This window comes from Odocoileus virginianus, unplaced genomic scaffold, assembly GCF_023699985.2.
Source record: "Odocoileus virginianus isolate 20LAN1187 ecotype Illinois unplaced genomic scaffold, Ovbor_1.2 Unplaced_Scaffold_12, whole genome shotgun sequence".
In the NCBI taxonomy this organism is placed as follows: domain Eukaryota; kingdom Metazoa; phylum Chordata; class Mammalia; order Artiodactyla; family Cervidae; genus Odocoileus; species Odocoileus virginianus.
This window is the reverse complement of record NW_027224274.1, coordinates 1,554,082-1,562,724: the sequence shown is the minus strand read 5'-3', so window position 1 is coordinate 1,562,724 and position 8,643 is coordinate 1,554,082.

Here is an 8,643-nt window from a genome sequence, read left to right as displayed (position 1 = left end):
TCCCCTTCTCCTCCTGCCCTCCATCTTTCCCAGCATCAGGGTCTTTTCAAATGAGTCAGCTCTTCGCATCAGGTGGCCAAAGTATTGGAGTTTCAGCTTCAACATCAGTCTTTCCAATGAACACCCAGGACTGATCTCCTTTAGGATGGACTGGCTGGATCTCCTTGCAGTCCAAGGGACTCTCAAGAGTCTTCTTCAACACCACAGTTCAAAAGCATTAATTCCTCGGTGCTCAGCTTTCTTTATAGTCCAACTCTCACATCCGTACATGACCACTGGAAAAACCATAGCCTTGACTAGACAGACCTTTGTTGGCAAAGTAATGTCTCTGCTTTTTAATATGCTATCTAGGTTGGTCATAACTTTTTTTCCAAGGAGTAAGCGTCTTTTAATTTCATGGCTGCAATCACCATCTGCAGTGATTTTGGAGCCCCCCAAAATAAAGTCAGCCACTGTTTCTACTGTTTCCCCATCTATTTGCCATGAAGTGATGGGACCAGATGCCATGATCTTAGTTTTCTGAATGTTGAGCTTTAAACCAACTTTTTCACTCTCCTCTTTCACTTTCATCAAGAGGCTTTTTAGTTCTTCTTCACTTTCTGCCATAAGGGTGGTGTCATCTGCATATCTGAGGTTATTGATATTTCTCCCAGCAATCTTGATTCCAGCTTGTGCTTCCTCCAGCCCAACGTTTCTCATGATATACTCTACTTATAAGTTAAATAAGCAGGGTGACAATATACAGCCTTGACGTACTCCTTTTCCTATTTGGAACCAGTCTGTTGTTCCATGTCCAGTTCTAACTGTTGCTTCCTGACCTGCATACAGGTTTCTCAGGAGGCAGGTCAGGTGGTCTGGTATTCCCATCTCTTTCAGAATTTTCCACAGTTTGTTGTGATCCACACAGCCAAAGGCTTTGGCATAGTCAGTAAAGCAGAAATAGATGTTTTTCTGGAACTCTCTTGCTTTTTCAATGATCCAGCAGATGTTGGCAATTTGATCTCTGGTTCCTCTGCCTTTTCTAAAACCAGCTTGAACATCTGGAAGTTCATGGTTCACGTATTGCTGAAGCCTGGCTTGGAGAATTTTGAGCATTACTTTACTAGTGTGTGAGATGAGTACAATTGTGCGATAGTTTGAGCATTCTTTGGCATTGCCTTTCTTTGGGACTGGAATGAAAACTGACCTTTTCCAGTCCTGTGGCCACTGCTGAGTTTTCCAAATTTGCTGACATATTGAATGCAGCACTTTCACAGCATCATCTTTCAGGATTTGAAATACTCAACTGGAATTCCATCATCTCCACTAGCTTTGTTCATAGTGATGCTTCCTAAGACCCACTTGACTTCACATTCCAGGATATCTGGCTCTAGGTGAGTGATCACACCATCGTGATTATCTGGGTCATGAAGATCTTTTTTGTACAGTTCTTCTGTGTATTCTTGCCATCTCTTCTTAATAGCTTCTGCTTAATATCTTTCTGACTTACTTCACTCTATATAATAGACTCTAGGTTCATCCACCTCATTAGAATTTAGAAGTGTTCCTTTTTATGGTTGAGTAATATTCCATTGTGTATATATACCACAGCTTCTTTATCCATTCATCTTTCAATGGACATCTAGGTTGCTTCCATGTAGATTTGAACTGAGATCTATTAACACCAAAGCATATGCCCTTTGCATTATGACAGGGACATCTAGACCAGAGGGTTGATATAACGAGGTAAGTTTATTGTCTACAAGTTATTTATGCACACATACTGAGTCTGTGTCTGTGCGCTGGTGGGCACATGCACACAAAGCATGAAAGAGAGTCTGAATAATGTTTAGTATCTAAGCATACATAGCAAGGATATTTTATGCAAAACTTGAAAGACGGTGCTGTGAACATGCCACACTCAATATGTCAGCAAATTTGGAAAACTCAGCAGTGGCTACAGAACTGGAAAAGGTCAGTTTTCATTCCAATCCCAAAGAAAGGCAATGCCAAAGAATGCTCAAACTACCACACAATTGCACTCATCTCACACGCTAATAAAGTAATGCTCAAAATTCTCCAAGCCAGGCTTCAGCAATACGTGAACCTTGAACTTCCAGATGTTCAAGCTGGTTTTAGAAAAAGCAGAGGAACCAGAGATCAAATTGCCAACATCTGCTGGATCATTGAAAAAGCAAGAGAGTTCCAGAAAAACATCTATTTCTGCTTTACTGACTATGCCAAAGCCTTTGACTGTGTGGATCACAACAAAGTGTGGAAAATTCTGAAAGAGATGGGAATACCAGACCACCTGACCTGCCTCCTGAGAAACCTGTATGCAGGTCAGGAAGCAACAGTTAGAACTGGACATGGAACAACAGACTGGTTCCAAATAGGAAAAGGAGTACGTCAAGGCTGTATATTGTCACCCTGCTTATTTAACTTATAAGTGTTCATTGGAAGGACTGATGTTGAAGCTGAAACTCCAATACTTTGGCCACCTGATGCGAAGAGCTGACTCATTTGAAAAGACCCTGATGCTGGGAAAGATTGAGGGCAGGAGGAGAAGGGGACGACAGAGGATGAGATAGTTGGATGGCATCATTGACTCAATGGACATGGGTTTGGGTGGACTCCGGGAGTTGGTGATGGACAGGGAGGCCTGGCATGCTGAGGTTCATGGGGTCACAAAGAATCAGACACGACTGAGCGACTGAACTGAAGTGAACTAGGCATAAGAGCTGAGAAATTGCAAATGGGAGGTGGACTGGATGAAGGAAACCTGGATTTTCATGTAAGGTGGAAAGTGAAAGCCCATAAAAGTGAGCTTTGAATGTGTGCTTAGAGTTTGTACATCAGCAAGGAGTCTGGACACTGGGAGAAGAGCTTGTGCCAGGGTTTATCATAGAACACAGGGACTTTGTCCACCTTCCTGGGAGTTTGTTTTCTGCGTAGGGCCCTGCTTGTCTGTCTTCTAAGTAGGGGGGTGCAGCTGTTCAGGCAGTGCCTGAGTGGATGTGGTCTGGGCCGTCTCTAAGGGGATTCTACTGCTGGTGTTCAGTTACTAAGTCATGTCTGACTCTCTGAAACCCCGGGCTCCTCTGCCCAAGGGATTTCCCAGGTAAGAATACTGGAGTGGGCTGACATTTTCTTCTCCAGGAAGAACTGCTAAACTGGACTAAGTCACAGTGTGTGCCCCTCCCCAATACACAGATTATTACCAAGGTAATGGAGGGTTACGAGGAACTTTAGGTACACCCAACGATTAGCAACATGCAACCTAAAGACAGAGGTAAGAGGAGGTTAGGACAATGGCATTATTTTGCTGAATTGGTGTTCATAGCAGGATATGCCGCTAGAACCCTGGTACTCTTCCAAGCGTGGTTTTTGAACTTCCAGTGTCAGAATCACATGAAAGTGTTTGCTTAAATGTAGGTTCCCAGGCTCTACTAAAAACTTTGAGATCAGAAACTTTGGGTGGGACCTGGAAATCTGCATTTTAACCACCTTCCTCACATGCTTCTAAAGCTCACTAATGTTTAAGAAGCCCTACTTAATCACTTTCTTTGTTTTCTGGGGAAGATGTTGACCTGATGTTTGCCAATGAGCCTCAGATTCAGATCCAGTTAGTCTCTAATTATTTATCCTGGTCAAATAGGACAGGACTCCCATAGCGATGCATCTTTCACCACCAAAGGAAGGGTCTGGATCCCCAACACTTCAAACTTTCTTCTGCAACCCAGAGACAAAAATGTCAGAACATAGGCCCATGTGGGACCAGATCAGGATTCCTAGGAAGCCACAGCTGGAATTGTGTATGACGGGAAGTGGGTGTGGACTGACCAGTGGCTTCAGCAAAGCTGCACCCTTTAGAACAGAATTAGGACATGGAGAAAAGAGAAGTGAACCACCGCAAGGAGACAGGCTGGTAGCCGGTAGCAACCACGTAGTTATAAATATAATGCAGCTGAATCCTCTTTAAAACATGATTTCATTGCAGGCACATAGGCATGTATGCACATGAATTCTGAGGAATGTAGGTCTTTTTAAAGCACACAGATAATATCACATTTCTACTTCGGTCCGATCTGGTCTTCCAGGAGGAACCTATGAGGTGTGACCTTCAGATACCGTGTTTCTTATCTGAGTTTTGTTTCTTTTCCTTCCCTTGTGCTACCTTTTCAGTTTATCTTTCCCATCCCTCATCTCTTCAAAACCACCTTCACTGAATTATAATTTTTTTAAAAAGTCTAAATTAATGTGAGAAACTAAATAAATAAATAAATATGATCAAACAAATACTGAAGACTCTGAGCACCCTGTACTAGAAACTGGAAACATTTTCAATCTCAAAGCCCTTTCATATTGAAGAATAGACTGTTTCATTAAGAAAATGCTTTAAAGAAAGGAAATGCAAATATAAAGTGCATGATGCCAAAGAATTTTAAAAAGCTGTACTGCCAAGAACAGTAAAAGATTGGGGGAACATACTGAAAATTTCATGAACCTGAAGCAGATTTAACCCAAGAGCCTGCTGTCTCAGGCTTCAAATAACACTGCAGTGGTTCTCGGGGCAGGGTGGTACAGAATTAGATGATGTCAGCTTGCCTCATCCTGAGGCCAGACCCCACCAACAGTAGGCATCCCCCACCTGGGTTAGCTCTCTCTGTTTTCCCCATAGAGGTCCATCCAAGGATAACATGCAGGGAAAAGAGCAGAACATCAAATTATATTTAGAGCACGGTCCCAAATATGGAAAATGCATTTAAAGGAGTCAATGGAAACGACAGAAGAGTAATAGTGGTTATATCAGGGAGTACAGTCATTCCTTTATATTTTCTTCTTTAGATTTTCTATATGCACTAATAGTTCTACAATGTAGAAACTGTTGCTTAGACAGTAGGTACAGCTGTGCCACAATTTACTCAGTCTCTGGGACATCCCTGGAGGAAGCAGAGAGCCAGCAAGAAGAGATGACGGGCTTTGTCAGGCCTGTATCTTTGGCCAGATAAAACCCCCAGTGCACACCTGCTCTCGTTCTGTCTCAATCGTGAGCTGTTAATCCAGTTAATTATGAGTGGTTGAAACCCTGGGAGCCCTGACTGACTGACAGTTCAACCTATAATTTTTCTGAGTGACGAAGCCAAACATGAAGTACGTCTGCTGCTCTTTTATGAGCCCTATCTTTGGTTTTTGCTTTTGTTTCTGTTTTTGTTTCAGTGTTGGCATCCTTTGGAAATCAGAACGGCATGGACAGACCCCCAAATTAGCAGCAGAGCAGATTCCAGTAATCCAGCAGCATCCTTTAGCCCAAAGGGGGAATGATGAAGGGAGCCTGTCTTCCTTTATTTTATCAATTCTTTGGGTTCTAGGTCTTGGTGATTAAGCTAGAAGATTGCTTCCCAGCCCTAAGCTTTCTCCTAGAGGCCTTCTCACCTGGCACAGGTCTAAGATGGACCCTAAGGGAAGGAAGTGAATGAGTATGTCGTCCAGTGACCTCACCCCCAGAAAACAGGCAGGTAAGGCAATTGGGAAAACAGAACCAGAACACTGAACATCATGAAAGGAAGCTGCTCAAGCAACAGATGGGTCATCTGTGGGCTCTTGAAAACTAGTGTTAAGGAACGGCAGCCCTGACTTCTGTGTTGGAGTTACAGCGTGAGGCTGTCTCGTAGACTGTTGATTCTGTACTCCTATCCCAGTCCTTAATGAGTTCCCTGTACACAAAGGTGATCAAGATGTTTTCTGTCTGATTTCAACCTGTCCCAAGGCCTATGTCCCTTTTCCCCATCTTCTCTTCTCTCTTTCTTGAGTTCATTCATTTATTTATTCCATACACATCCATTGAGCACCTACTATATTTTAGACACTATGCTGCCCAGAAATTCAAGATGAGTAGGTATTCTAGGATGGATGAGTCACAGCCTCTTCTGTCAAAGAGCTTTCAGTTGAACCGTAGCCGTATGTGGGTGTGGCTGTGTGTGTGTGTTGGGGTGGGTGAGACAGACACATGGCCTTTGAATGTGATAGTGTGGCAGGACCTCCATAGGGACATTTGTAGGTATGGTGGGAGCACAAAGCGAGAGGGGTCAGTTACCTGTGGGGGTGCCAGGCAGAGATGTCATCATGAAAAGGTGACCCCTGAGCTAAGTCCTAAACAAGATCTGGGCAGAGTTTCTAAATGCAGAAATGGAGCAAAAGGTAGGGCAGATGCACAAGCAATGGGCTGAGGTGAGAGTGGGGCCTACTGCCAGGAGTGTGAGTCAGCAATGAGGCTGGAAAGGCAGGCTGAGGTCAGAGCAAGGGGAGCCAGGCTACAGGCCTGGACTTAACTCTGCAGGCAAGATAACCATAAGGATATCTAAGCAGAAAAACAAGATCAGATGTATATTTCACCCAAGTTATTGTGGCCACAGGATGTAAGATATATTGGTGGAAAGAGAGACAACAGGCAGAGGCCTCTTCACGGGGAGAGCTCATCATAAGAACCCCAGAAGGAACAAGCACCAGAACTCAGCTCTAGGGTGGCAGGAATGGGAAGCAAACTGTACATGAGAGAGACACTACAGGGAGACACAGGAAGTGGAAGTACATAACCTGACAAGAGGTTGTATATGTATAGACTGAGCAAGTTGAGAAATCAACCAGACTTAAGGCTGAGTTACTCAGGAATGTGGTGTGAATTCGGGCAACGTCTAGAGAGGATGGGGAACTTGGAAATTCCCCTTTTTTGCTTTGGCAAAGCATTGTATGATAAACATCCTTGAGCATCTATAATGAACAGCTTGGAATACTCGTGTTAAAGAAGCAGGGATCTCACAGAGGTCAGAGCCATTCATGGGCTGTGTGACCTTGGGAAGCCCCAATTTCCCATTCTGCAAAATGCAGAAGATCATAGAATCTATTTCATGGGGTTGTTATGGAGGGGAGAGATCAGATAACCCTTGTGCAGTGTTTAGCAGGGAGTCTGACACAATAGCTTTCAATGAATGTTAGCTATTATTACTATTATTAGCACAGGTTGGAGGATACACTCTATACTATCAGGGCCTTAATTTAAATTAGCATCAGGAAAAAATAGCATAAGAAAAAGTTCTCTTAAAATGCTATGTTTTTTGGGGTGGTTTCATACTCACTTGGCTGAAAATCACACCTCATACTTAATATTTTTAGAAAGTAGAAGCCATCCATATTTCTAATGGCTTCTCTCCCATTTAGACTGAAATTCAAAATTCTTAGGCTGTCCTTGTAAGCCCTGTATGATTTGGCCCACGCTCCCTCTGCAATATCTCTCTGAGCCCCTCCCCCGCCTTGCTCACTTCACTCCAACTACGGACTAATGTAGCTGTTCCTCAGACATCCCTGACACGTGTCCACCTTGGAGTCTTTGCACTTGCTATTCCCTTGATTGGGAGTGATCTTTGCCTGGTATCTTCATGGTTTGCTTCCTCACTTCCAGAGTTTACTTAAATGTCATTTCCTCAAATAGGGTCTTTTCTGACCACGCTAAAGTTATACCCTCCATCAATCCCTATTTCCTTATCCTGCATTGTCTTTCTTCATTGGACTTATTGTCCAATAAAATGTTCAGATAACATATTATATACATAGTTATTATTTATCTTTATTTTCTGTCTTCCTCATTATGTTGTAAGCTTTGTTTTGTTCTACTTATTACCGTGCCTGAAGTAGAGCCTGGCAGTGCATAGACTCGAAACAAACATTTATTAAATGAATGAAGCACTTCCTCTTGGAAACTCTTAGTTTCCCTAGTTTTCTCCCTGCTTCCTCAGACATCCCGTCTTCCTTACTTTCACTAGGTTTTCTTTTTCTAGTGAAAGTTGCTCAGTCTTGTCCAACTCTTTGCGACCCCATGGACTATACAGTCCATGGAATTTCCCAGGCCAGAATACTGGAGTGGGTAACCTTTCTCTTCTCCAGGGGATCTTCCCAACCCAGGGATCAAACCCAGGTCTCCCGCACTGCAGGCGGGTTCTCCACCAGCTGAGCCACCAGGGAAGCCCAAGAATACTGGAGTGGGCAGCCCATCCCTTCTCCAGCGGATCTTCCTGACCCAGGAATCGAACCGGGGTCTCCTGCATTGCAGGCGGATTCTTTACCAGCTAAGCTACCAGGGAAGCCCCATTCTTTTTCTAGTTCAGTCGCTCAGTCATGTCCAATTCTTTGCAACTCCATGGACTGCAGCACGCCAGGCCTCCCTGTCCATCACCAACTCCTGGAATTTACTCAGACTCATGTCCATCGAGTCGGTGATGCCATCCAGCCATCTCATCCTCTGTTATCCCCTTCTCCTCCTGCCCTCAGTCCTTCCCAGCATGAGTATCTTTTCCAGTGAGTCAGTTCTTTGCATCAGGTGGCCAAAGTATTGGAGTTTCAGCTTCAGCATCAGTCCTTCCAATGAATATTCAGGACTGATCTCCTTTAGGATGGACTGGTTGGATCTCCTTGCTGTCCAAGGGACTCTCAAGAGTCTTCTCCAACACCACAATTCAAAAGCATCAGTTCTTTGGCACTCAGCTTTCTTTAGTCCAGCTCTCACATCCATACATGACTACTGGAAAAACCATAGCTTTGACTAGATGGACCTTTGTTGGCAAAGTAATATCTCTGCTTTTTAATATGCTGTCTAGGTTGGTCATAACT